Below are 27,893 nucleotides of genomic sequence, written 5' to 3' on the forward strand. Positions count from 1 at the left end.
AAAGAATTTTTAAAACACATCTAAATTCATTATTACTTTATGAACATAAGAATGTATTAGGTAGAGATGGGTCTACTCACAAAATTATTAAGTATTTACAATTATAATTTACTCAAATAATATAAATCTACTAACTGAAATTTTTTCTTTTTAAACTAATTATTAATTAGGCTACAAGAGGCTGAACTTTAAGATATCAAGTATCATTTGGCTTTTGTCAATTGAGGAAAAACCAGCAAAAAATTAGAGAAGTCATAAACATCACAGCAAAAACAAAACAAAACAAAAAAACCTAGAGTTACATTTTTTCTGACCGACTGCCTTCCATAAGGCATTTGTTTTCAGATAAGATATAGAAAGAAGCATTTTTTAATAAAAAAGAAAGCATTTTTATTTTATTTTCAGAAAATAATCTAAGGGGGAGGCAGAGGAAGAGGGGGAAAATAAACCAAACCCATTGGCTGCAATTTTTTCCCAAGTGTTTACATTTTTGTTTAATGAGTGAATGTGTCCAAATTTGCCAATTTCTCTCCTTTCTGAGCTTCCATACCTCCACGGGCCCTTCATCTGGACGTGTTTCTTGACTCAGAATTTGTTGAGGATCTCAAGGCCCACTCCAGAGGAGTTGCAAAAACCCTCCAGCCCAGCTTATCTTCTGGGAAACTTGTCCTTTCTGATGTTCCTAAGGAATGGCAGAGAGAAAAACTCATGTGTGATCTTAGAGATGCTAAGTTTTGTTTTACATTTTAAATCTGCAGCTCTTTCCCTCAATGAGTGGCATGCCATTCTTAATTCCTGCTCTTCTGTACTTAGCATCTTCTGAACTTAGCATCCCTTTCCCTGGAGATCAAGAAACTTTGCTCTTGCCCCAAAATACCTCCCTCTCCCAAAGCAATTTCCCCTCCTCTGAGAAATGCTGTCATGTCAGGCTGCACTGCCCTTGAACCAGACAACTTTCTCTGCTTGTCTTTATCTGTCTAAATAAAGCTAACCTACATTTGCTGTCTAATTCATTCGGATGCTTGCTGATGCTATTTAAAGCATCCCTCAAGGCCCAGTGGAAAACAAGAGGCATTATCTCCAGTAGGGAACCTTTAGGTTTGCTTGGCATTTAAGGAATTAAAGAATCTAAAGAATCCATTCAGTCTTCACTGGTTCAGACATGAAGGACAAAGGAACTCTTCGTGTTTTTTTATTTCCAGGTAGTCTTCTTTGACTTGTATGTGGCTGTGGTCAGTTGATACAAAAAGAGGCAGCTAGAAAGACAATCGCAGTCATTCTGTCTGTGTGTGTGTTTTTATGAGAGAGAGACTGTCTCCAGGTTTCATGAAATCCAACTTTTCTAAGGATTAATTGCTCAGCAGAATATATTTTTCATTCTGGGCTCTGACGATTGGTTAGTCCACTGTGAGTTTACTTTCCCTTCTCGGGGAACAAATGTGAAAGTTCAAAAGCAGCTGACACCTTCCTAAGCAGACTTTCAGTCAGTTTTTGATTTGTTTCTATCTCTCCCTCTTTTCAACCTCCATATAACATTTCTTTAGAGAACCCTGGTATTTCCACATTCCAGAAAGGAAAAGGAAATTCTGCAGGGAAAGGAGCAAAATATTGGGAAGATGAATAGGACTCTGCTGCAAACTTACGTACGACTGGGAGGTTTCAAATCTGCTGTTTGTTTTTTCAGATCGGATATTCCTGTCAGTCTGTTGGCTTGCTTAGCGGGAGGGAGAGCTGGTACAGTGGGATTGTTTTAACCATTAGTGCCCCGCTGCTAGCTTAAGCACATGCTTATTATCAGAATCCATTTGTTCTGCCACGATTCTATGACGTCCATTGCAGTGGGTGAGTCAGAAGCCACAAGCTAACAGGTCTATTCCTTCCCACTGTCACCTAGGAAACCAATGCATCATCCACAGGAAATGCAGGCCCGATGGGGAGTGTGCCCAGATCGGGTTATAAAGCTGGCAATGAGTTTTTCAAAGGAGGTCAAATAATCATTTGTAGAATCTTAGTCTAGGGTGGGAGGTGGATCCTACCTGTTAGGAATGGATTGAGGGCTGTCAAGCAGAAATACCAGGAGAAATTAACCAGCTAAAAACATGTAAAGTGTCTGCTTTATAAGAAATTGACCAAGGGCAAGAGATATGGAGACATGATTTGATTCCCCCAGCAAACAGCCTTTATTTGCCCAATGACTTAGAGTATTTTTTTTTTTTTGGTATAGTTGTACAGTGTATGAAATGGCCTGAGGAAATTGACAACACATCAAAACAGGATTTTTGTTGAATGAATTGTAAGTGTCCTTTCTGATGGTCACTATCCCCTGGGTTAAAAAAGTGATGGACAGTAAGTACCTTTACAGAAAACAAAGCCCTGGTTCCCCGCATACTCTCATTGGTTGTTTGTTTGGTTTTGCCTATGCCTGACTTTCTCTTTTCTTGACCACTACAGTCCAGTATAATCCACTGGCCTTAATGTGTATATACAATTTATCACACAGTATCCAGATATCTGTGGATATAAGCTTAATACAGCTGAGAAAAATGACCAGTGCAGTTTCATGTTGTTTGATGAGTGTAACGTTTCTGGGCAGATTTACACTCCCATACTGCTAGGAGCGAGGGATTCTACATCAAAGTGCAACGTGAGTGCTCTCAGGAATTCCTACTTTAGATTCAAAGAACATTAGAATGGGAAAAAATATCTCAAAAATCATCTGATCCAACCAACTTATGTTTCACATGAGACATGAGGCCCAGAGAAGTGAAGTGATGTGCCCAAGGTCGCACAGTGAATTAGTGTGTATGTTGGAGGCAGGGAAGAAAGCAGAGAAGAGTTAGGAAGCTTGACCATAAGCTTAAAACGAGTCAACAGGTGACATGGCCACCTCAAAGACAATTAAAATATTAAGGTGCATTAATTAAAGTGTGGAGTCCTGACTAGGAGGGGCACTTGGTCCCATCCCATCCAAGGGTGGTCGATGTGTGTGCCGAGAGTACGATGTTAGCCTGAAGACCAGAGGATTTGTCATGGAAGGGGTGGGAGAGGCTATTGTCAAGTAATTGAAGGGCTGTCTTAAAGAAGGCTTGGACTTATTTTATGTGACTTCGAGGGGCACTCCTGAATTGGTACAAGTTAAAGGGTGATGGATTTGAGCTCCCTGTCAGTAATTTTCTAATAATTCAAGCTGGTTCAAGTATGTTACACTGACTGGTATGGTCGTGAATCAATTCTTTATCTCTGGGGGTGTTCGGGTATTCATTCATTTACCCAAAAACATTTGTTGAGCCCATGCCATTCGCCAGTAATGCTAGGCACTAAAGACACAATGAGGACTAGCACAGCCACTTTCTGCAAGGGTATCCTAAGTCCATTGGAGGTTGTGTGATCACTTAGGGGATAAGATGACCAGAAGTCTAGAATGCTGAGGAAGGTATTTATACCTTGGACAGAGAGACTTTGGGCTAGAGGGACTTTGAGGTTGCTTTGTTAATTAAGGCAATACTAGCTGCTGTAATAATCAAACCTAAAAGTGTCTCATGGGTCTAACATGATAGAAAATTTATTTCTCACTCATGGAACATCCAAAACGAGTGTTTCTGATGGTGGTGGCTCTCTCCCAACTGGTAATTCAAAGAACCAGCCCCTTCTATCTTGTTGTGACTCTGTCGCCTCCAACACGTGGCTTGCGGGGCCGCTCTGGGTGTTGACATCCTGCCGACACACTGGGACAGAACACGGAGGATTGCCAGGCGAGGTTTTCAGGAGCCGGACCTAGAAGTGGTGCATGTAAGCTCTGCTCACATTCTATCCGCTAAAACTCAGGCACGTGACCACATCTAACCACGAGGGAGGCTTGAATGCATGCTAGCTGTTTTCCTAGCAAAAAGAGGAACGAGATTTTGATACCTGACTAGCAAACCTTTCACCACACTATCCAACTCTGAGATTCTACGATTGTAGTGGCAGAACCAAGACACGAACTGGGGGAGAGAGTGTGCTCCATTTATGTATTTTTAGAATGTCCTTTTCTTTCTTAATTGACTAATATAAATCATGTATATTTATGGTGTACACCATGACGTTTTGATACAATGCATACATTGTGGAATGGCTACAGCAAGCTAGCTAACGTACATGCGTGCTACCTCGTATACTTGTCATTTTTTTTTTTTTTTTAATTATTTTTTTTTATTTTGGCATATTATGGGGGTACAGATTTTAAGGTTTCAATAAATGCCCATTTCCCCCCCTCCCCCCAAAAGTCTGAGTCTCCATCATGACCATCCCCCAGATGGTGCACATCTCACTCACTATGTATGTATATACCCGCCCCCCTCCCCCCTCCCACCTGCCCAATACCCTATTACTGTAGCACCTATGTGTCCACTTAGGTGCTACTCAGTTAATACCAGTTTGCTGGAGAATATATCTGGTGCTTGTTTTTCCATTCTTGGGATACTTCACTTAGTAGTATGGGTTCCAGCTCTAACCAGGAAAATATAAGGTGTGCTATATCACCATTGTTTCTTAGAGCTGAATAGTACTCCATGGTGTACATATACCACATTTTATTAATCCATTCTTTGATTGATGGGCACTTGGGCTGTTTCCACAGCCTTGCAATTATGAATTGTGCTGCTATAAACATTCGAGTGCAGGTGTCTTTTTTGTAGAGTGTCACTGGATCATTTGGGTAGATGCCCAGCAATGGGATTGCTGGATCAAATGGTAGATTCACTTGTATCGCTTTAAGGTATCTCCATATTGCTTTCCACAGAGGTTGAACTAGTTTGCAGTCCCACCAGCAGTGTAGGAGTGTTCCTCTCTCTCCGCAACCACGCCAGCATTTATTGTTTGGAGATTTTTTGATAAAGGCCATTCTCACTGGGGTTAAGTGATATCTCATTGTGGTTTTGATTTGCATTTCCCTGATGATTAGAGATGTTGAGCATTTCTTCATATGTTTGTTGGCCATTCTTCTGTCTTCTTTAGAAAAATTTCTGTTCAAGTCCTTTGCCCACTTTTTAATGGGGTTATTTGATTTTTTCTTCCTAATTTTCGTGAGTTCTAAGTATATTCTAGTTATCAGTCCCTTATCGGATGCATAGGATGCAAAAATTTTCTCCCATTCTGTAGGTTGTCTGTTTACTTTCATGACTATTTCTTTGGCTGTGCAGAAGCTTTGTAGTTTGATCATGTCCCATTTATTTATTTTTGTTGCTGCTGTGATTGCCTTTGGGGACTTCTTCATAAACTCTTTGCCCAGGCCGATGTCTAGGAGAGTGTTTCCAACTTTTTCCTCTAGAGTTCTAATAGTTTCATATCTTAGGTTTAAGTCTGTTATCCAGCGTGAGTTGGTTTTTGTGAGAGGTGAAAGGTGTGGGTCCTGTTTTAGCCTTACTTGTCATTTTTTGTGTGTGGTGAGAAAGGACTTTGAAAATTTCCTTGTTTAATGCCGGTGTCATCATGTCCTATGTTTATATTAACTGTCTTTCTGTTGAAGGTCTTCTACTCAAGATATAGTGCTAACTTTAAAAAAAAAAAAAAAGCAAGATAGAGAATAGAGTATGCTGCTTTTGCATATGAAAAGGGAAATAATAATAGCTCTATGTATTTGCGACACCAGGAGGATACCCAAGAAACCATGGAGACCAGAGCAGGGCGGAGGGAGGACAGAGGTATCAGTGGGAGCCAGACCTCACGGACGCCTTTAAATATTGTGTTATTATTTATTTATTTATAAAAATATATGATTTTTAATTTTTTAATTTTTTTAGAGACGGGGTCTCACTCTGTTGCCTGGGCTGGAGTGCAGTGGCGTCAGCCTAGCTCACAGCGACCTCAAACTCCTGGGCTCAAGCGATCCTCCTGCCTCAGCCTCCCGAGTAACTGGGACTACAGGTGTGCGCCACTACATCCAGCTTATATATATATATATATATTTTAGAGAAAGGGTCTTGCTATTGTCCAGGATGGTCTCAAGCTCCTGGCCTCAAAGAATTCTCCCGCCTTGGCCTCCTAAAGTGCTAGGATTACAGGTGTGAGCCACCACCCCCACCTTAAAATATATAATTTTTAAAAACATTTCTTTCTGTTAGAGAAGAGTTTTTCACAGTCTGATGTCTTTTTGTTTTCAGACAAAAAAAGGATGAGAATACGAGTTATTTGGGAAGGTGAGCAGGGCATAACTTATGAGCCTGAGGTAAAAATAGTCATAAATAGAGTGCCTTTTCTGTTGTAATGAGCTTGTACTGGATTAATTAGAGTTTTCAAAAGAAAGGAAAAGAGAAATAATGCAACAGATTGGTTTTATGTGGAATCATCTAAAAGTCTCAGAGTGCTTTTATAGCCAATCTTTGTTTATTTTTATAACATTCCTAATAACTATGATACAAAATGTTTAAATTAACTTTTTGTTTAATAAGATATTGCTAGAGCCAAGAATACTAGTTAAATTATCTACAAATTCATATTAGACTTGCAGAACAACCCTCTTGATTTTTGGGTGGCATGATTAATGGACGTAAGTGATTTAAAAAAACTGCCTGTACAAATATTTCCTCATTTAATCTTCCTATAAGATACATGAATTAATTGGGTCTGGTACTATCTAAGCTTCAGAGATGAAAAAACAATGGTGGACACTATAAATAAAGTTAAAAGGGTAAGGAAAAATTGAGGGAAGAGAGACTGTCTTAAATATATAAAGCACTATTACAAATCAATAATTAAAAGGCAAATACCCAAATAGAATTATTGGCAAAGGACATAAACTAAAAATCATAGAGATGTCAATAATAATCAAATAAACATTAAAAATTTTTTGTCCCCAAAATGAAGATAAAAGAAAAATAGTATCTAGTATTGAAAAAGGCATATGAAAATGGGAACATTGATATTTTTCTGATAGAGATATTATTAATAATTGGCAAAACCATTTCAGAAGTAAATTTGAAAATATATTAAAACTTTAAACACATTCATACACTATAACCTTTAACTTCATTCTACTAATTTATCCTAATACAATATTCAGAGAAACATAACAATTTATGGCAAATAATATTAATATCAGCATTCTTATAAGTTCAGTGAAAGGTGGATCAAATGACATAGGAAGGAAATGGGATACCAAACTGTCAGCTAAGGGCTAAAGGAAAATCTCACTATCCAATGTTAGTAAAAAAGCATGACTCAAAAAAGTACACAGAAATGTGTATACATACACCTTACAAACAGGTGAATTCTAAAAGCCTGTTAGTAAGACAAACTGGCTAAGAGTGATTTAAGCTTAGATAGACACATTGGTCCTTCAAAGATTTAAAACTAAGCAGAGTTCTCTCCTTCTCACTAATATCCATTCTAGTGGGCCACTTTATCCAAAATAGACCAGTTTGTACAAATTAGTCAAGGCAGCCTTTGGATGAGCCCTGCCTAGTGTCACAAAGAACTCCTTAGCGACCCCCATTGGGGAGTTTCCTGTTGTGTAGATCTAACTGGTTTTGAATCTATGGAACCATCTCTGGCGTTCAGCAAAGGTTTCAGAATGAGAACTTTCACCACACCTAGCATTTAAATGTTTGAACATAATTTTAGCTTTCACCTGAATTAATATTTGGATCATAGGCATTCAAAGTTGTTGCCAGTTCTCTAATCATACACTCAAAATTGTTTCCATTTCTTGGATTACTTTTCCTCCTTTTCTTGCTGATTGCTGTTCATTGCATAGACCCAGCCAGCTTTTTTTTTTTTTCCCAAACCAACAGCTCTTTTATTGCACCATCAAAATTACAAATACATCTTAGTAATCATGTGGTGTCTTCATGTGGCTGGACAACTCACCTATTAGAGCTTATTCATCAGCCTGCTGAACTGTTCCTTTTTCAGAGACATAGATACCATCCAAAAATTTTCTGATATCCTTGTTTTTAACTGTTGTGGCCTGCTGAATCAATGCAGCCGAATTTGAAACAAGCTCAGTGTCATTTCCTTCGAGGATCAACTCATCTTTCTGTGCTTGAGATACTGAACGAGCAACGCCTGGCCTCATCCGAGCCCTGCGGATGTATTTTTCACCTAAGAAATTCCGTATTTCAACAAGAGACCCATTCTCCTGGATAACAACGTTGATGGGGAAGTGAGCATACACAGACCTCATCTTGTAACGGAAACCCAGTGTGACACCTTTGACCATGTTCTGTACATGACTACAAACAGTGCGAACAGTAGCCAGTTCCTTTCTATTTCCCTACCATTTGTCAACCCGGAGCCTCTTCTTTTTCTTTCCAAGGAGACTAAGTTCTACATTGATGTGATTGAAGTCCCTCCGCAGGGTTCCTCTGGGACCCTTCACGATAACTGTACGTCCCTTAAGAGTGATGTCCACATTTTCTGGAATGTCGACAGTCTGATTGCCGAGAATGGTCTTCATTCTCACGGGAGATACGGCAAAGAGCTCAGCCAGCCTTTTTCACATGTTTTGAACCTCTCTTTGTCTTTCAGAATCACCCCTATTGACTAATGACCCATCTCTTACCACATGTAGTATCAGGGACTTTTTTTTTTTTTTACCATGTTCAATGTGTTAATCTCTTTTATTTTCATCATAATCATAAACCTATTCTCAACAGGACATTCAGCATTCTCATTGCTTTTGCAATTATCAGACACACTGGGGTTAATAATGTTTCAAAACACTCAAGATTAAATACAGCAAACCTGGTGGGAATGGAAAATGAGTTGGCCAAGGCTGAAACAACCATGACCAACTGCTCTTGCGATCTGTTGAGGGCAGGCAAAGCTGAATTTGCCTTTTGGAGCAAAGTATCTTTTATCTCCATGAAAGTTCACAGGTGGCCAAGCTGCCCGAGAAGCCACGCCTTTCCACAGCCATGGAACCATTCTAGAAAAGTACATTTGAAGCAACAGTCGCCCAATTACATATATATATGTGATCAACCAAAATTATTTTTAGATAGCTCAGTTGGTTTTTATGTTGTCTAAATGGCTAAGGCTGTGAATCTGTGTGGGCTATTTAGCACATGGGAAAAAATGTGTCACTAAAGTGGTTTATACCTGTGTCCAGACTTCTCACACCTACGTGCTCTTCAGGGAGCCTAGGCATAGTGTGTGAGGGGGTGGGGTAGGGGGACACAGTCATATCATTTCAGTATAGTCCTTATAGGACCATGCAAGTACCAACCTTCATAACAATGTGTGACCCTTTAATCTCCAAACTCAAAACCCCAAGTAGCCATTAACGAGAGAAAATGCCTTAGTTATATGTTTAATTTTTAAAAAGTATATCTGTAATTACAAGTTGGATCACAAGCTTATCCAAATATAAAATACTAAAGAGAGGCCATTCATGGTGGCTCACGCCTGTAATCCCAGCACTCTGGGAGGCCGAGGCAGGAGGATCATTTGGGCTCAGGAGTTCCAGACCAGCTTGAGCAAGAGCGAGACCCCGTCTCTACCAAAATTAGAAAAAATTAGCCAGGCGTGGTGGCATGTGCCTATAGCCCCAGCTATTCAGGAGGCTGAAGCAGGAAGGTCACTTGAGCCTAGGAGTCGGAGGTTGCTGTGAGCTAGGCTGACGCCACGGCACTCTAGCCTGCATAACAGAGCGAGACTCTGTCTCAGCAACAAAGATAAGTAAATAAATGAAATAAAATACTGAAGAAAGTCAAAATAGGCCTATTTTTTTAATTGAGTTTATTAGACAAGTAGAGGGTGGTACCCAATTTACCTCTACTCCCGGGGCTCTGATGACAATGAATGCCTATTAAGTTAGTATTCTGAGATTTGCTGAAGGGCAGCTCAGTGTTTGCTAGCGAATGCTACGCATTTCTCAAAGTACAGAAGGCTCCAGATTCACAACTCAGCTTCTGGCCTCAACTGCAATTTTCTCCCTCTGTTTTCAGAATCCGCTCCTCCCTCCAACGCCAGAGCTGCAGGCAGTTCTCTAAATAACACTGTGTCCCTGGCCTCCTAGCTCCCATGTGAACGTTTCAGCAGGACTCCTTTAAGGTCTGCCCCCCACCGCCTCCCCTCTCCCAGACTTCGCGTTCCTTCGTTCCTTTGTCTGAGTCAGCCCGTGAGTCACCTCATCATTAGCGGAACTCAGAATGCCTCTCCATCCTCTAGATCCCTTTTGTCTCCCTGCTTGTAACTGGTTTTCTGGCAGCCCAAGGGCTGTGGGCAACCTCGAAGCTAGAAGCCTGCTCGCTACCAAGATGCTCTGCTCAGTAAAGGGGTTGGCAGACAGCAAATAGAATTCAAGTGATGGTGGTGATGATGATGATGGCAGCACACAGTTGCCTCAAAAGGACTGTAGCGGCCAGGTGTGGCATCTCTGCCTGTGTCGGTTCATAGGACAGCACGGGGGTCCTTGATCCATGGTGCCCTCTTTTCTCGTCCTGGTCTTTCCCTTCCGTCCTCCCCAGCCCCTCCACACACGGGCCCAATAGCCCAGGCTGAACACGTGGCTCCGCGCTCTGTCGAAAGGCGGGGGAAAGAGCAATGTCCTTGCCTTGGTGGGCCTTTCCTCCGGCCTTGTCAGCCCTGTTGTTCTCATTCCTGCTGGTTTGATTTTATGTCCCCAGTGCTGTCCCTTTCATGACAGGTGGGCTGGGAAGGATGAGCCAGAATTTAGCCCTCGTTGGTGCCTCTTGGGCATATAAAGAAGCCCGGTGACAGGATACTAACAAGAAACTCTGAAGTCACTGTGGGAAGTATCAGCACCAAAGCACTATTATTCATTCGTAATCTCACTTACAGCCCTTTGTAAAATGGGGGATGCAGTCATGCCCCACTTAGCGAAGTTTCCGTCAACTGACAGACTGCAGGTTTGAGGGTGGTCCTGTAAGCTTGTGATACTGCATTTTGACTATCCCTTTTCCATGTTTAGATGTGTTCTGCTACACAAGCACTGTCTGTTATCATTTGCCTTAGTGTGTGACATTCGGTACAGGAACAGGCTGTCTAGGTCTGTAGCCCTGGAACAGCAGGCTGTAGCGTACAGCGTAGGTGTGCAGTAGGCTAGCCACCTAGGTCTAAGTGCACTGTACGATGCTCCAACGACAATGAAATCACCGAAGGATGCATTTCTCAGAACGTTTCCCTGTCATTAAGTGATGCATGACTGTACTTTCCTCAGCTGAGTAGCGACAGTTTTCATTAAGTCCCATGCTTTAGTTTTGGAGGGACCCGGTGGATCATCCTGTCCAGTGTTTCGTTCAATCGGCAAACATTTACCGAGCACCTGTAGTGAGTAAAGCCTGAGCCAGGTGCCCTAGGGCTGCACTTCTGAGGCCACCTGGGATCTGGTTCCAGAGGCCTGGGGTGAGAGTCCGAGATTCTGCATTTCTGTATGCTCCTAGATGTCTATGCTGCTGGCCCACGGACCACACTCTGAATAGCAAGGCTATGGGGCTCTTGCTACACAAAGTAGCAAAGTAGACAAGGCTTGAGTTGTCCCAGAGAACATCAGAGACCACGAGCTCCATAAGCTGCCCCTGCACCCTGCCTCCTCAGTCCGGGAGGCCCAGGCAAAGCTGACCTGTTCTTCCAAATGCCCTGGGCTTTCTTGTGTCTTTACCTCCCAGTGTGTGTGTGTGTGGGGGGGGCGGGGTGTTAAAATTACAAGATTCCAATTTGGGGTTAGGACAAGGAAAAGGGGCCGTATGTCTTCACCCTTGGCTATAAGATCTAGTCAGGGCTATCTTGCCAGAAAGCTCTGCACTCACATTTTAGGCAGAAACTAGTTAAAAATACAGTATTCCTTTGATCGTCACAGAGATCTCCTTTTATGATCTGTTAGTTCATGTCCTTTGGTGATTTTTCTTTTGGGGTTTTTGCCTTTTAATTATTGAGTTGTAACAGCTCTTGATTAAAATATTAAACAAAATCCTCCAATAAGATGTTTTGAGTCTTTTTACGTTATTAATTTTGGAGTTTAGAATCTTTGACTTCGGGCTAACAATAATTTTCTTGCTAATCCGAGCAAGCCCCTTTCCCTGTCGTGTTGTGGTTTCTTTCTTTATATCCAGATGGAAGTAGTAAAGATGACATATCTCAAGGAACTGTTGACAGTCCATGTGGGCTAGAGCAGAACACATATAGGACATGGTTAGTTTATTTTCAGAGCTTATATTCATCTGATAGTTTTATTGACCCTACTGTGGGACAGAACTGACTGGTGTTGACAAGTACCAGTTATGTTTTGTTCTGTTTTTAGTTTGGTTTTGTTTAAACAAACATTTATTGAGGATTTACAAGTATTCTGAGTTCTAGGTTCAGGTTATGTTAACATACATAAGGTAGAGTTCAAAGCCACTTTATATATGTAAACAAGCTTATGATTTCTGTTTACCTTTCGTCTCTTCAACTACCACGTTCAAAGTTGTCAACAGACAAGATCTTCTACTACTCCTAACATGTCCAGTTAGGAAACTGCCTCTGCACTGAGGCAAATGACCAGGCTGTTCTTCGGTTTCTACATTTGTTGTCTCATCTCTATTAGAAACTTGTTAAAATTATTTATTTCTATAATAGAAATTATAAGAGCAGTAGTATTTCCATTTGGACTGGCAGGCTTTTGAGTTAGCTTGAAGAAATAGAAAATTTGTACTTTTCCACCATTTATGATGTTTAATGCCTTTAAGTTCTTTCCACTACTGCCTGTAAAAAAATAAATAAATAAAAGAATAGGATCATCCATTAACAGTAAAACAGAAATGTCTAAAGGCAATGTTTTGCCTCTAATTGGTATTTGTTTTTTTTTTTGTTTTTTTTTTTTTTTTTTTATTCTATGGTATTTTGTTAGGTATTTGTTTTTTAATTGAGTCAAAGGAAAGAATTTCTAATGGCAAAATTTTACCTATCAGCCAAGTATAGAATACCCCCCTACACCTGCTTGGTAGTCCTGTTATTCTTCCTACACACAAATATGCCCTATGGATCTCAATACTGAGCATAGATAAAACAAAAAAAGTCAATATTATTGACTCTCATCCATTTGTCAAGCACACCAAGTGCTTTCACATACATTTTCTCATTTAATGGATCTTTTGCTTATTTACTGCAAGGGGAAAAGTGAGATTGTGCCTTTGCATTGCTACCTCTTCCACCTAGAGCCCCATTCTTCCCCGTGTGTGTAAACCTTACACTGGTAGCAAGGGAACTCAGTTTGAAGCAAAATTCATTCTTTTCTAATCCCATCCAGGTCCACCGTGAAAATTTGGTTGGTTTCTCATTTCTGGAACATGAGAGATATGTTGATTTAGGAAAAAGTGCATGGAACAGAGCTGAAGGCCGAATGGTCTTTAATGGCACTCCGTGTGCCCATGTGGGTGGCCACCTGCCTCTGCTGAGAGGTCTCTCTTGTTCTAGCTTCTTTCCGAAATAATCCATTGCTCTCTCTGGGAACAAGAATCCATATACATTCAAGTCCTCCTTTCATTTATTTGTTTACTTATCTGTGAACACAGGCCACTTAGCACTGGCTGCACCACCACTCCCCCAAAAGAACCCTCTCCTGGAGAAACAAGTTTTATCCATTCCTGAAATTACCTACCGTTTTCTCTTACTGTGATTCCAAATCTTGGACTCTGCTAAGGAAAACATAGCCTGAGTGAAGTTGCTCAACCAGTGAGAAAGGAATCTTCCCTGGGCACTGGGAGGAGGGCTGACTCACTATCTCAGCTCTCAGGAATGGCTCTCCAGCTGCTGACAGAGGCCACATGGGTTCATCCATGGGGCCTGCAAGGACCTCCCTGGTGACTAACAAAAAGAAGGCAACAGGAATAGCCAGAGGTGAGCTAGGGCAACTGACCCATTTGTAGAAGTGCCCCCAAGGACAGTGGCCAGCAGTCCAAGTCGCAATGCTTTGGCTGTGTAGCAAACTCACAGTTGGTCCAATCTGGTGGATGATTTGCACCCAACAAAAGAAGATCATGGAAAAAGAATAAAATGGCATTGGTGATATTTTTGTTTCCAGAAGCTTATTTTTCATTCTTTCCTTCACTTATACAACAGATATTTGAGTGACTCCACTAGGCACTTAGCTGGAGGCTGGCACGGTCCTTGCCCTCAAGGGGCTGAGAGTTTAGCAGAAAGAGGATATGCACAGGAAGCTAGGCAGGACTTGGAGAAGGCCCTTTACTCAAGATTGTAGAGCTGACAGAGCTTCGCCCAGCACACGTGACAGGCTTATGCAGAAGGGGAGGGTACAGGAGACTGCAGGTGGAGGAGGCAGCAGTGCCAGGTCGCAGAGGCTAGAAAGAGCACAGGGCTCCTTTGGGACGTAAGGGGCATTGGTAGGGCTGAGGGCAAAATACACGGGGTAGAGGGGCAAGAAATGATGGTTGGGAGGGGAGCAGAGGTCTGATTATGAAGATTGATCTCACATGGCATGCTAGGGGATCTGAAATCTATCCTGAGGACACGGGAACCAGTCTGACATTCTATGGCTTTCTGAAGGGCATGGGCAGGTCTCCTTTCAATGACATTTTCTCAGTGGTTGTAATGTGGAGGTTGGATGCGAGGAAAGCAAGCATGGAAGTATGAGGACCCGTCTGGAGGATCTTGCAGTAGCAGAAGAAGGAAATGATGTGGCCTGACCTATAGCAGAGGCAACAGGGGTGTAGAAAAAGAGCAGTTTGAGAGATGCACAGGAGCTGCCCCAACTGACCGTGGCAATGAGTGACAGGTGGGGTCTGCCGAGCTCAGAATGGCTTCATCTTTGGAGGGTGGGAGGAGAGGGAGGAGATGATGAGTTCAGGCTGAAGCAGGAACCTAGGGCAGAAACCCTTCCATTGGCCTGAATATCAGTCTGAATGTCACAGCAACTCAGTTGAGACACGTACTCCCCAGGTGTACCCAAAAGGAGGCTTGATGGCAGTTCCAGACCCTGTTGGCTACAGAGGCTGAGGCTCCTCACACACTGGCTGGCTTGTTAAGACTGAATGGTGCAGGATCGAGGCTGCAGATGAGAGGTCTTCGGTACCTGCAGCCAAGCAGGGCCTGACTAGCTGTTGCCATGGAGATGCGGCGTGGGCAGGAGGGAGCGAGTAGGATGGCTGATCCATTCCAGAGCCTTGGGTCACGAGGCTGTGGCGGGCTAGCAGATAAACAGGAAAAGGACAGAGTCAATCAGAAAAGGATGTTAAAACTATTGGCAGTTAATTGCGGGTTGTAGCATCATAATTCTAGATCAAATCTAACAATTGAGAAAGATTGGAATAAGTCTCTTAATGATCCTGCTAGTTATTTCAGGTACCACTTAACAAGGGCACAGGAAAGCGGATATCAACTCAGGCTAACGCCACATGTACACACACTACATCCCCGGACTCTAAGTAGCTATATGTCACTTCCAGGTTTCTGGAGAAACAGGTAGTGACCTGTGAAGTTAACTCTTTTTCATTTGTTATACTAATGGCAGTAATATGCAGCAAGCTGCTGGAGCTCTTCAGAAAACTCAGAAGCTGGCAAAGCCCCAGATTGGATGTTGTTATTAAGCAATTTGAGGAACATTCTGGACAGAGAGCCAGCAGCAATTGGGCCCAACTGTGTGTGTGTGTGTATGTGTGTGTGTGCGCGCACGCGCACGTCTGGTAAAATAGACATACATGAAGTTTGCTATTTTGATCATTTTAAAGTACAATTTAGTGGCATTAAGTATATTCATAATCTTATATAACCATCACCATTATCTGTTTCCAAAACTTTACCATCATCCAAAACAAAAACTCATAACCATTAAGCTCCCCACTGGGCCCCAAAGACTTTAAACAACTTTATTGTGAAACAAAAGCATTCCAAGCTAAAGAAAATCTGAGAGAATTCATTACTAAGCTTATAAGAAACAAGCTTTTTGGGTAGAATGCAAGTGACCCCAGTCAGTAATTCAAATCCAACAACTTGGCCTGCCAAGCAGGAGGATGCTTTGGCTGCTATAAGTGAGAAACCTGGTTTGATCTTGATTTGGTCAGTTGCTCTCAATTCAGGCCTGGATTTTTTTTTTTTTTTTTTGCCAAAGAGTTCTTGTCCTGTGGGTGAGCTTGTTAAACCTAATCTCTGGAAGGAGATTGACTTTAACCGCCTTAATGACTGGTGGGACGTATTAACCTTGATTGCCAAGGTATTCAAATGGCTGATGGGAGTGTTTATTGAGAAGTCAGTAAATAATAAGTCGGGGCCACAGGCCTTCATAAAGATCCTGCTGTAGACACACTTAGTTCCAAAGGTAGATGGGCATAACTGTGGGATGAATTGTCTAGAAACCAACTTCATTTTAAGTAACCAAAAACAGTAGTGCCTGGGGAGGATATCATTTGGACTTGCAACCATGACCATGACCGGAAGATCAGAACCTGAAATTCCAAATGTCCTACTCCTCTTTCTTTCATAAATTAAAACATTTAATATGTAACCCAAACATGTGTACCTCTGTAATATGCTGAAATAAAAAAATAAATAAAAATTAAAAGATAAAATATTTAGTGAGGGTAGGGATAAGCCTTTGTGACTTTGTTTCCTCATGCAACAAGTTCAAGGTATTGAACATGGTGCTTATAGGCCAAGGCTCAATCTGAAGTTCACAAATGCAAAACAGCAATAACCCCCCAAACCCAGACAGATACCTCACAGATGCACAGGGTCAGTCACAAAAGACAGCAGAGGGAAAAGGAATGGGGTTGATTCAGTGAAAATTGCTTCTCTATAAACACAATCTAAACCACCTGCCCTGTTTTGGGGACCATGTGAGACAAACACTTTAACACAATATACTATTCCTGGGAACTGGAACTCAGAGGAGGTTGGCTGGCTCATCATCCAGAAAACCAGCGAGAGAGCTAAGAGTTAGCACTTTTGTCCCCTGATACCTAGTTTTGTGTTTTATTTTGATCAGAACCTGTAGTATTCTGTGCTTGGGATGCACAAAGGAGATGGTTCTCAGAGCCTCTCTATAAAGCTTTCACATTATTAGGGGTGATCATCTTTATCTCCAAATTCACCTCCAATTTAGTCTTAATAGTGCACTGATTTTTCAGCAGAACCCAAACCTTCGATAGAAGCTCAAGGCAAATGTTGTTAGCAGTCAAGAAAACGTTTGGTGCTATTAAGATCCTATTAGGAGATGTTTTCCAGGATGGTGGTATGGGGAGCTCCCCAGACCCAGATCTAATGAAACAACCATAACTGGGGAAAATTGTTTTTAAAACAACCATTTAAAGTCTCTGGAAATTGTCCTAAGGACATACAAAAAAATGGAGAAACGTTTATACAAGAAAATCTACTAAATATTGGGGAAAACACTGTGAGTGTGATATTTGAACCACAAACTGTTCCCTCCATCCTGCCCCGACTCCAAAGTAGGTCAATGTGATGGAAGCTCCAACCTGAGTGGGGATAGCCATGAGGACAGGGCTCCCTCTTCCCCTGGCTACCAGTCAGACTACAGTGTCTCCCTGGGAGAAGTAGGCCACTAACATTTCTCATTCCTCCACCCCTAGCTCCATGTTGCAGAGGCTAAGTTCCAGGCAAGTGCAGACAAGAGGTAGAGGACTCCATTCTAACACCAAGCTCCTATCCATAGGGCAGAAGTTCTCCTCCACGTGAAGTAGGCTGATAAAATTGGGGCTCTAATTATCCTCACCCGCCTCTTGCACACAAGTCAGAGATTCCACAAAGGGTGATGCAAGCCAAGAAGACCAGAGACTACTGCTCCACTCAATGCCTTGCTTATATAGCAAAGGTATCACTCCAACAGAAGTGGGTCACTGTCCCTGCCCCCACTTCCAGAGCAAAGTCACAGAGGTGTTGTCCAAGGGAAGAGGCAGGTGACAGGAACATAGCAGTCTGAAGCTCTTCCAAAGGGAACTGACTTTATTCAGAACAGAGCATGAAGAAGTTCAAGCTGAAGGGAGTTCTTGAAAACAGTGGAGATTTGGGTGAGAAGCAATTAAGAGGAAGCTGGTAGTGCAATGAGAGCAATAAGCTAAACTGTAGACTGGCTGGGTTACCAGCAAGAACCAGAGAAAGAGACAGCTAAGAAGAACCCTCCTAGGGTCCAAACAAATCTCAAAGACTGGCCTCAAAAACTTCCCCTGCAAAAGTGCTTACATTTAATTAGATTATACTGTGGAGCAACTTATGCTCTAGGCCAGGGGTCCTCAAACTTTTTAAACAGGGGGCCAGTTCACTGTCCCTCAGACTGTTGGAGAGTGCACACTGTGGGCCCGGGACCAGTCGGGCTGCTAAGCAGGCAGCTGTGGCAAAAACACCCAGCTAGTTGGATAAATGTCCTAGGGGGGCGGCATGTGGCCCTCCAGCTGTAGTTTAAGGATGCCTGCCCTAGGGCATTGTGAAAACAATAGAATGATTAGCTGGCAACTAGTGGAGCCTAATAGCTAGGGATCACACCAACAGAAGCAGACAAATTAACAAGAGAGAGTAGGGATAGAGACCGTCAAAGAGAGCTTTGAGAAAATCACTGTCATCCCAGGGTGACTATGCATATAATGAAGCCTATATCTTTGAAGGAGAAACATCAGACATTTCACACTTTGGGAAAATAGACTTCACTAAAATAATCTAGCCAAGTCACTAAAGAAATCAGTCCTAGCTTGGGAGAATCAGTATTCAGAGTTGGTACAATATATTATCTAAAATGTCCTGTTTTCAACAAAAATAAATTATAAGACATGCAAAGAAAAAGGAAGTGTGATGTAACCCACACACAGAGGGGGAAAAAAAGCAGTCAATGGAAACTGCCTACAAGAAGGCCCAGCTAGCAGACTTAGCAGACAGTGACTTCAAAGCAGCTATTATAAGTATGTTTAAAGAATTAAAGGAACAATACTTAAAGAAGTAAAGGAAAGGATGATGACAATGGCTCATTAAATAGATTACTAATAAAAAGAATCATAGAAATTCTGGGGTTGAAAAGTGCGATAGAATGAAAGAATGTGCAATAGAATGAAAAGAAAAATTCATTAGAGAGTCTCAATAGTAGATTTGAACTGGCAGAAGAAAGAACTAGCAAATTTGAAGATAGAGATTATTTAATTTCAAGAACAGAGAGAAGAATGAAGAAATATGAAGAGTCTCAGAGAAATGTGGGATACCATTAAGCACGCCAACATATACATAATGGGATTACCAGAATGAGAGGAGATAGAGGAGAGGGAGGAACAGAAAAAACATTTGAAGAAATAATGGCTGAAAACTTCTGAAATTTGATGAAATACATTAAATGAAATACATTAAATGTTCACGTCCAAGAAGTTCAGAAACTTCAAGTACAATAAACACACAGAGAGAGCCACACTCAAACACATTGGAGTAAAAATGTTAAAAGAGAAAAATAATGAGAAAATCCTGAAGGAAGCAAGAAAAAACAAAACTCATAATGTACAAGAGAACCCAAATAAGATTAACACCTGATGTCTCAGAAACAATGGATGCCAGAAGGCACCGGGATGGCATATTTGAAATGCTAAAAGGAAAATAAAAACATGTCAACTAAGAATCTTATATCCAGTAAAACTATATTTCGAAACCAAAGATGAAATAAAGGCATTTCAAGCTAAAGAAAAAAGGATTCATTGCTAGATTACTGATCTGAAAAGAAACAGGTTCTTCAGGTGGAACTCAAGTGACTCCAGCCAGTAATTCAAATCAACGAAAAAGAATAAAGAGTACCACTAAATGTAATTACATCATTGTAAAAGACAGCATAAATGCATATTTCTTCTTCTTTCTTCTCTTAAATTATTTACAATGCAATTGTATAAAATAATATATTTGACAATGACAGCATAAGGGAGGTGGATGGAAGCAAAGCTGTATGAGAGTAAGAAATGACATGAGATGGTAACTTGAATCCACAGGAACAAATGAAAAGAACCAGAAATGTTAAATAAGAAAGTTAGTACGACAAACTCTGTGAATATATACTTGCTTTGTTTTCTCATCTTCATTAAAGGACATGAAATCATATTGAGTAATAGATATAACAATGTACTATTGGGTTTGTAACAACATTATAAACCCACTAAACTTAACAGATATCTATAAAATCCTGCAACCAAGAATAGCAGAAAATACATTCTTCTCAAGTCAATATGGACTATTCTCCAGGATAGACTATATTCTAGGTTATAGAACATAACTCAATAAATTTAAAATATTTGAACTTATACAAAGCATGACTTCTGACTGCAGTGGCATAAAATCACAATCTATAAGGCAAGGAAATTTGAAAAATACACAAATATGTAGAACTTAAACAATACACTTCTAAATAACCAATAGGTCAAAGAAGAAATTACAAGGGAAAATTTTTTTAAAGCATTTAAAGTACTAGAAAATACTTTAAGATGAATGAAAATGCAGGCTGGGCACAGTGGCTCATGTCTGTAATCCTAGCACTTTGGGAGGTTGAGGCAGGAGGATTCCTTGAGGTCAGGAGTTTGAGACCAGCCTGAGCAAGACCCTGTTTCTACTAAAAATAGAAACATTAGCTGGGCATGGTGGCATGCACCTGTAGTCCCAACTACTCAGGAGGCTGAGGCAAGAGAATCACTTGAGCCCAGGAGTTTGAGGTTGCAGTGAGCTCTGATGATGCCACTGTACTCTAGCCAGGGTGACAGAGCAAGACCATGTCTCAAAAAAAAGAAAAAGAAAAAAGATGATTGAGAATGAAAGCAAAACATACCAAAACTTATGGAATGCCTAAATTTAGGTTGTGCCTAAAATGTAAATACAGAGCTCTCTGATAAGCTGGCCTGGACCTCATAGCCAAGATTGAAGATTTATGGGGCATTTTTCCTTGCCCTAAGCCCAAACCTGAATCACAATTTTACCAACCTCCACAAAGTGTAAAGATAAGAGAACAAGCAAGAGTATTTGGGAGAATAGATGAGAACCAAATGGCTCAACTTTATCTCATGTCAGAGAAATACCCTCTTAACATGGAAACCACCTAAAAGGAGAAGGGAGAGGAGAGGGGAGTGGAGAGGAGGCAAGAGAGGAGTAGGGGAGGGAAGAGGTGGGGAGGAGAGGAGATCTCCTTTTCCCACATGGTGAAAAATCCTGGGTGCTTAGTTTACCTTTTCAGCATCAAGAAAGTAGAGAGGACGACACCAGAGAGAAAGTTACACTCGCGTGTGTGATCTTTTAACACCCAGTGGCAGTGGCCCTACTGACTGTAAATGTGACCCTATGCCTACAATCAGTAGTATTGTCTTCTCTTATAGAGTAGGAAGGGGAGGGGTAAAGAGAAGAGTAGACGTTCCTCTCCTGAGATGCTCCTTTGTTGGGAGGAATATTCCTGGCAGAGATATAAAGATGCAGGTGGCAGAGAAGATAGGGTGAAACCAAATCCGAGCAGAGTGCCCGAGTGAATAAGAATGCTTTGCAGTTCCTTGCAAATCAAAGATCCATTAGAGGAAGCTGCACATGTCAAGATTTCCAAATAAGATTTTAACCTGGAAGGAAATTGCAGAATTATTAAAGCAACTTGTGTTGCATAGCAAGGTTACAATTGTTGGCATAAACTAAATGCTTTGAAGATGTTATCAGATTTTTTGGGTAGAGGAAGCCGTCCACATACATTCTCAGAGCTGTACTTTATTAGTGCATTGTGTGGTTACTCCCCTCTTTTCTCCCTTTCTCTTCTGAGCTCACTTCTAGTCAGGGTACACTAACTGTCTATTCATGAAAAAGAATAAGGATGGAGATGAACAACCTAGTGACTTGCTCTCTGGTGCATTGATTTGTAAAAGGGAAAGGATCCACAGGGTGCCTTTGATGCAAATAGTTCCTTTACCCTCTGTTTAGCTCCCAGAAACGCAACAGTCTGGCCTTGCAGTGTGATGAAGCAGCTCAAACCCCGAGGAGGATACAGTAGGTGGGGAGCCGGTGGGAGCTGAGGGCAGCGAGATCCTCCGGGCAGACTTGCTGTGTGCACTCTGGCTTCACGTTGAACCTTTTCCTCCATTCTTTTGAACTTTCTTTTTGGATTTTTTTTTTTAATATGTAACATCTCTGTTAGACTCACATGGCTGTGACGCCAACACTTATCCTGCACCTCCCCCCTTCTCATCCCTAGAAAGGCTGGTCTTCCCGAGAGCGACACCTCAGGGAAACTCCTGTTTCCAATTTAGAACTCCATGCACAGATTGGATCGTATAGACAGGCGTGTGTTCGTGGTGCCCCTCTCCCTTGCATAATTCTGATATAGAAAAGGAGAAAAAACAGTTTAATGGAAACCCAATGTCTATCACCTACATCAAATGCTAACATTGTGCCTATGGCCTTTATCTTCCTTTTTCTTTTCTTATTTTCTGAAGTAAACTTAGTGATATATCTATATATATAATATATATTATATAATAATATTTAATATTATTATATTATATCTAATATTATTATATAATATATAATATAATATTATATTATATATTATTATATAATATTATATAATATAAATAATTATATAATATTATATAATATATAATATAATATTATATAATATATATTATATAATAATATTAGATATTATTATATAATAATATATATTATATATATTCACCCCTAAATATTTCAACACTCATCTGTAAAAATTAAGCTCATTTTTGTGAAATAAACAATTCCATTATCTCGCTTAATGAGAGTCACATAATTTTTCAATAGCATTAAATACTCATCCACATTAAAATTTTTCCTATTTGTCCCCACAATGTCTTTTTTTTTATTGTGGTAAAATATACATTATGTAAAACTTACCATTTTAGCCATTTTTAAGTGTACAATTCAGTGGTATTAAGTACATTCACAATGTTGTGCAACCATCACCACTATCTGCTTCTAGACTTTTTCATTACCTCAAACAGAAACTCTACACCCGTTAAGAATAACTCCCCACTTCTCCCTCCCCCAATACGTCTTTTAATACTGGATAATTCAAACAAGATCCACATATTTCAGTTGGTTATGTTTCTTAAGGCTCTTCATCTGGAACTGTCTCTTCAGTCCACACTCACATGCATTTTATTTTCATGACATTGACTTCTTGATGGTTCTGGGCTAATTGTTCTACAGAATGTCCTAGTTTCTATATTTGTCTGGCTGCTTCCTCATGGTGTTACTAAACTTGTTCTTCTGTTCTCTGCATTTCTTATAAACTGGAAGGTAGACCTAAAGGCTTGATAAGAACCAAATGTTTTGGGTAGAATTCTTCATAAGTCATGCTGTACTTCTCACTGTGTCATGTTAGGCAGTAAGTCATGTCTGGCTGTCCCACTATCTATGGGGGCTGATATTGATCACTGGGTTAAGGTGATGACAGCCTGTTTAAAAAGTAGGCTTTTAAAAATGAGAATTTAACTACTTGCACTTTTTAAAAATGATTGTCCCTACTTAAAATGTTCCATTAAAGGGGCTCTGAGGAATTGCCTGGCACCTAGGATGCCACCTCTATCCTGTGTGACAGATAAGAGGATAAACACTAAAGCTTTTTCTTCTTTATGGAGTAGATGCAAGAGTTCAAGTTTATCTCCAAGGGTAGTCAGTCAGAGCAGAAATTTCTGGAATATGAGGTCTAGCAGAGACTATTTTTTTCTCTGGGCCCAGAAAGAAGGTACTCTGAAATTGGTAATTTGCCCAGAATTTAACCATAGACAAATAGATCTTTTTGCCAACACTTAGTAAAAACAGCCAGAACATTTGGGGAATTCAGATTCAGAAGAATCTTTTATGGCATCTTAAAACAACTCCCTCTCCACCCTCCACTCCTCCCCCCGCTCCCAACAATCACTTTAGGTTCCAGAATAAAAAATTAAGGAAGAGCATTTATTTTGGATGGAGAATAAACAGATCTTCAGATGTTTCTTGAGTACCATTTAAATTTTAGAGTAAGGAAAAAGTGTGCATCTGTTCTGTTTGTCTGATGTTTACCTCTTGTCTTTTAGCTACTATAAATTGAATAACATATCCAGTGAAAACATAAGAAACTAAGTTAAAATTTTTCGTTATTAAAACTAAGAATTTGGGTTTCTAAGGAAAATGAGTTAATTTTAATTTCCATATAAACACTTTTATTTTACAGCAATGAAATACCTCTGTCAGTTAAACTCTGCCCAAGGTATTTCTGTATACCCAGAGGGTTTTTAAAAAAATTTTATTGTTTGTTTTTTGTGTTCATTTTTGTTTTTGTTATTTTGCTTTTCTGCTAGGGCAGTTGTGAAGCTTTCAGCCTAGCAAGACGGAATTAACCTTAGGATACTAAACTAACAATTTTGCAAATGGAATTTGAAATACACCATTTTTCCACTTATTCTGTAATTCTAGCTTCAAAGCTACTAGTGGAGTGGGGGAGAGGGCAAAGGTCCCTTTCAAGAAATAATTCTTCAACAAAAGTGTCCCAGGGGACCTAGGCGCACATGCCTGTCCCCTCCACTGGGGGTTACTATATGTTTGGTAATGAAGACCCCACAGTAGTTTACAAGCCCAAATAGTGTCCCAAATAGTGTCAAAGGTCATCCATCTTTTTCCTTTTCTTTTCTTCCTCCTCTTTATACACACCTCGCTTCTTTTCTTCTTCTCCTTTACTTCCTTCTTCTGTCATGCTCCTTGTCTCTCTCTCCACCCATCCATTCTTCTTTTTTCTTCCCTTCCTTTGCAACCCAGTATCCTAGCCTGCCATGCTTCAGTGACTGCCCCTAGCCTCACTACCAAATGCTGTGCTCCAGAAAGACTCTCTGGCATCACATCAGCCATGATCTGTCACTGAAAGTGCAACGGAACAAAGGAGTGGGAGAATCCCCATGGAGGAGGGGAGAATCCCCTGGGTCTGTGTTCAGAATTCCCCCCTGCCCACATTCCACTGGTTTTGAACTGCCGGCTGCAGTTTCTAAGCTGGTTTGGTAGGCTCTCAGAGTCTAGAGTACTAGAACTATGTCTAGAACTTCAGAAAAGCCTGGAAGATGTTGTATATATATACAATTTTGTATATATTGTATATATACAACATATGATGTTGTATATATATTTGCCCACAGTAAAGCCTGAACAAGCTGACTAAAACAGTGGAAAGTTTATTTCCCTTTCTGGGACAGTGGGGGCTGGAAGGTGGGGGAGGATCGTGCCACACCAGCCCATTGTGAAGACTGCATCTCATGCTTGGAAGAGGTTCTGATGGGTTGTGTGTGTTGTCTATAGAACAACGAGAGTATACTGGAAAGAATATGGATGTGGAGGTGGCAGAATTTTGTTTCTGGCAGTAAGAGATGGGCAATTTACTTAACCTTTCTTAACCTCAGTTTGTCTGTAAAATGAAGCTAATAATTTCTATTTTGCAGGCTACTGGGCGGATTCTAGATAATGTGTCTAAAGTACTCATCAATACAATACCTAGGATGTAATAAATACTTAATGTTTTCTTTAAATGTAATTGATTTGGTGGATAGAATTTTTTCAAAGCATACAGTTCTTGGGGTAAAAAAATGAATCTGATCATTGAGAGAAGAGGCTGGGAAGCACTCCCATAGAATAGCTTTTCCTGGCCCCTCTCCCTGCAGAACTTTTGTCAAGTCCAAGGGCTCTCTGACTAGGGGATGCACAAGGAAGTCTCACATCCTTTGTGTTGATGAACAGAGGGAGACACTCAATTCCCTGACTCAGTTTCCATCGTGTCTCATGGGAACTGATGGAACTAATGTCCATTTCCTTAAGCCCCCCTGTTCCCATGTGATTTTGACATAGTTTTGGGGATGAGCTTCAGGAAGTACCAGGTTTGCTCCCAGCTACTTAACTGATTATGGGGACTTGGGATTTTAGGTAGGAAGTAAAAGAAATGGAGTATCTTGGAAAAAGGGATAGAAGATGAAATTTATGGAGGAGAAGAGGAAAGTTAGAGAATCGTCAAAGCTTCATTTAAACCCCTTGAAAATGAGGCAATATAATTTTTTTCCCAAAGAGAAAATCACTGGCCTAATGGGATATCCTCTTAGCCCCATAGAGGCTCTTCTAAGAAATGAGACTTTCTGATAGATTTCTTACCTCCTCCTTCCACCTGGGCCCTGACCATCTCAGAGTTCCTCTCTCTCTACACACTCTCAAGGTAGGAAGATGAGTTGTCACCTTTCCATTAATGGGCCCAGGTTTACAGCGAACAGAAGCTATTTAGCAGTTTTTAGAGCTCTGGTCCCAGGCCCCTGCTAAATTTCATTTGCTGGATGTCTTAGTCTGTTTTGCATTGCTATAAAGGAATACCTGAGGCTGGGTGATTTATAAAGAAGAGAGGTTTAACTGGCTCACGGTTCTACAGGCTGCACAAAAAGCATGGCGCCAGTGTCTGCTTCTGACGAGGGCCTCAGGAAGCCTCCACTCATGACAGAAGGTAAAGGGGGAGCAGGCGTGTCATATGGTGACAGGGAGCAAGGGAGAGGAGGAGGCCTCCCACACTCTTTTAAATAAACCAACCTTCGTGTGAACTAACAGAGCAAGAGCTCACTTATCACCAAGCCATTCATGTGGGATCCACCCCCATGACCCAAACACCTCCCACCAGGCCCCACCTCCAACATTAGGGATTAAATTTCAGCACGAGATTTGGAAGGGACAACCAAACCATATCAGTGAAGCATGTTTACAGAGTTGATCTGTAGATCCAGCTTTTTCTTTTTCTTTTTTTTAAGAGGTGGGGCCGTGCTTTGTCACCAGGCTGGAGTGCAGTGGCAAGATCATAGCTCACTGCAGCCTTGAACTCCTGGGTTCAAGCAATCCTCCTGCCTCAGCCTCCCAAGCAGCTGGGACTACATGCATGCACCACCACACCTGGCTAATTTTTAATTTTTATTTATTTATTTATTTTGTAGAGACAGGATCTGTCACCTAGGCTGGTCTTGAACTACTGGCTTCAAAGGATCCTTCTGCCTTGGCCTCGCAAAGTGCTGGGATTATAGGCATGAGCCACCATGCCAGATTTCAGTTTTTAAGTTGGATGTTTTGTTGGGCCAGCCAGATAAATTTGGAATATAATGTTTTAAAGTGAATTCATCCCTTATTATTTTGAAGTCTGCAACAAGTTGTTTTGTAAATGTTTTCAATCGGCACATCTTTATTTATTGTCCTTAACACCCAGAGGCTACTTGAAGAAGTATTTAATTTTTAAAGTCTGGTAAGTAAACAATAGTTTCCCAATAACATCTTCAGGCAGGCACCCAAAGACCTCATTTTTGCCACAGGGGTCTGGGTCCTCCATAATTGTCCATTATTAGTACTATGCTCAACCACAGCATTTTATAATCATTTAGAAAAAAATATACCTCTAAACACAAAGTTGCTTACTAATTTATTTTTTCTTCTTCTTAATCACCATGTTTAGCAGACAAAAGCAAAATCAAAACAGGTTTAAATATGGTGTAATTTGTCTAGACCCTGAACATATTAAATCAAATAGGCTGTGTTGGGAGTTCACACGAGAACTAGTTTGGAGATGGTTATTCACTGTTCTCCCAAGAGCTTAAAAATGTCCAGAGGGGACAGTTAGATAAGCAGAGGCTAGCATGCATGCTTCAGCTCTGTGGGAATTTCTAAGGCTTTAAAACTCACTCCAGAATCCTGCTGGATGTAACATTCACTGGTGTTCAGCTTGGTTGGTGATGCCTTCTTTTATTTAGATCCTCTGAAGTCATGTACTGAGATTCCAGAAATTCACTGTAGTCTCTCCTTTTACTTATGACCAAGAGGAAAGTTGGGAAACAGGGTTGTATTAATAAGGATAGGTTAATTGTTATTTTTAAATGATCTCAAAATCTCAATGGTTTGGCTCAGTAAAAATGGACTGTTCTTGTCACTGTCTAACATGGATTGGTAGT

The 27,893-nt window shown here is 40.8% G+C and overlaps 1 long non-coding RNA gene and 1 pseudogene across 1 annotated transcript; one reads left to right on the top strand and one right to left on the bottom strand.

Annotated features, from left to right (window-relative positions):
- Positions 1-7,749: 7,749 nt before the first annotated feature.
- LOC105857384 (large ribosomal subunit protein uL6 pseudogene) lies at positions 7,750-8,438 on the bottom strand (annotated as a pseudogene).
- A 3,214-nt stretch (positions 8,439-11,652) lies between these two features.
- LOC142872932 (uncharacterized) lies at positions 11,653-14,339 on the top strand. The gene is made up of 2 exons (XR_012921029.1): positions 11,653-12,771; positions 12,830-14,339. It is a non-coding gene; the product is annotated as an uncharacterized LOC142872932 (long non-coding RNA).
- Positions 14,340-27,893: the final 13,554 nt, after the last annotated feature.

The sequence above is a fragment of the Microcebus murinus genome, chromosome 9, assembly GCF_040939455.1.
Source record: "Microcebus murinus isolate Inina chromosome 9, M.murinus_Inina_mat1.0, whole genome shotgun sequence".
In the NCBI taxonomy this organism is placed as follows: domain Eukaryota; kingdom Metazoa; phylum Chordata; class Mammalia; order Primates; family Cheirogaleidae; genus Microcebus; species Microcebus murinus.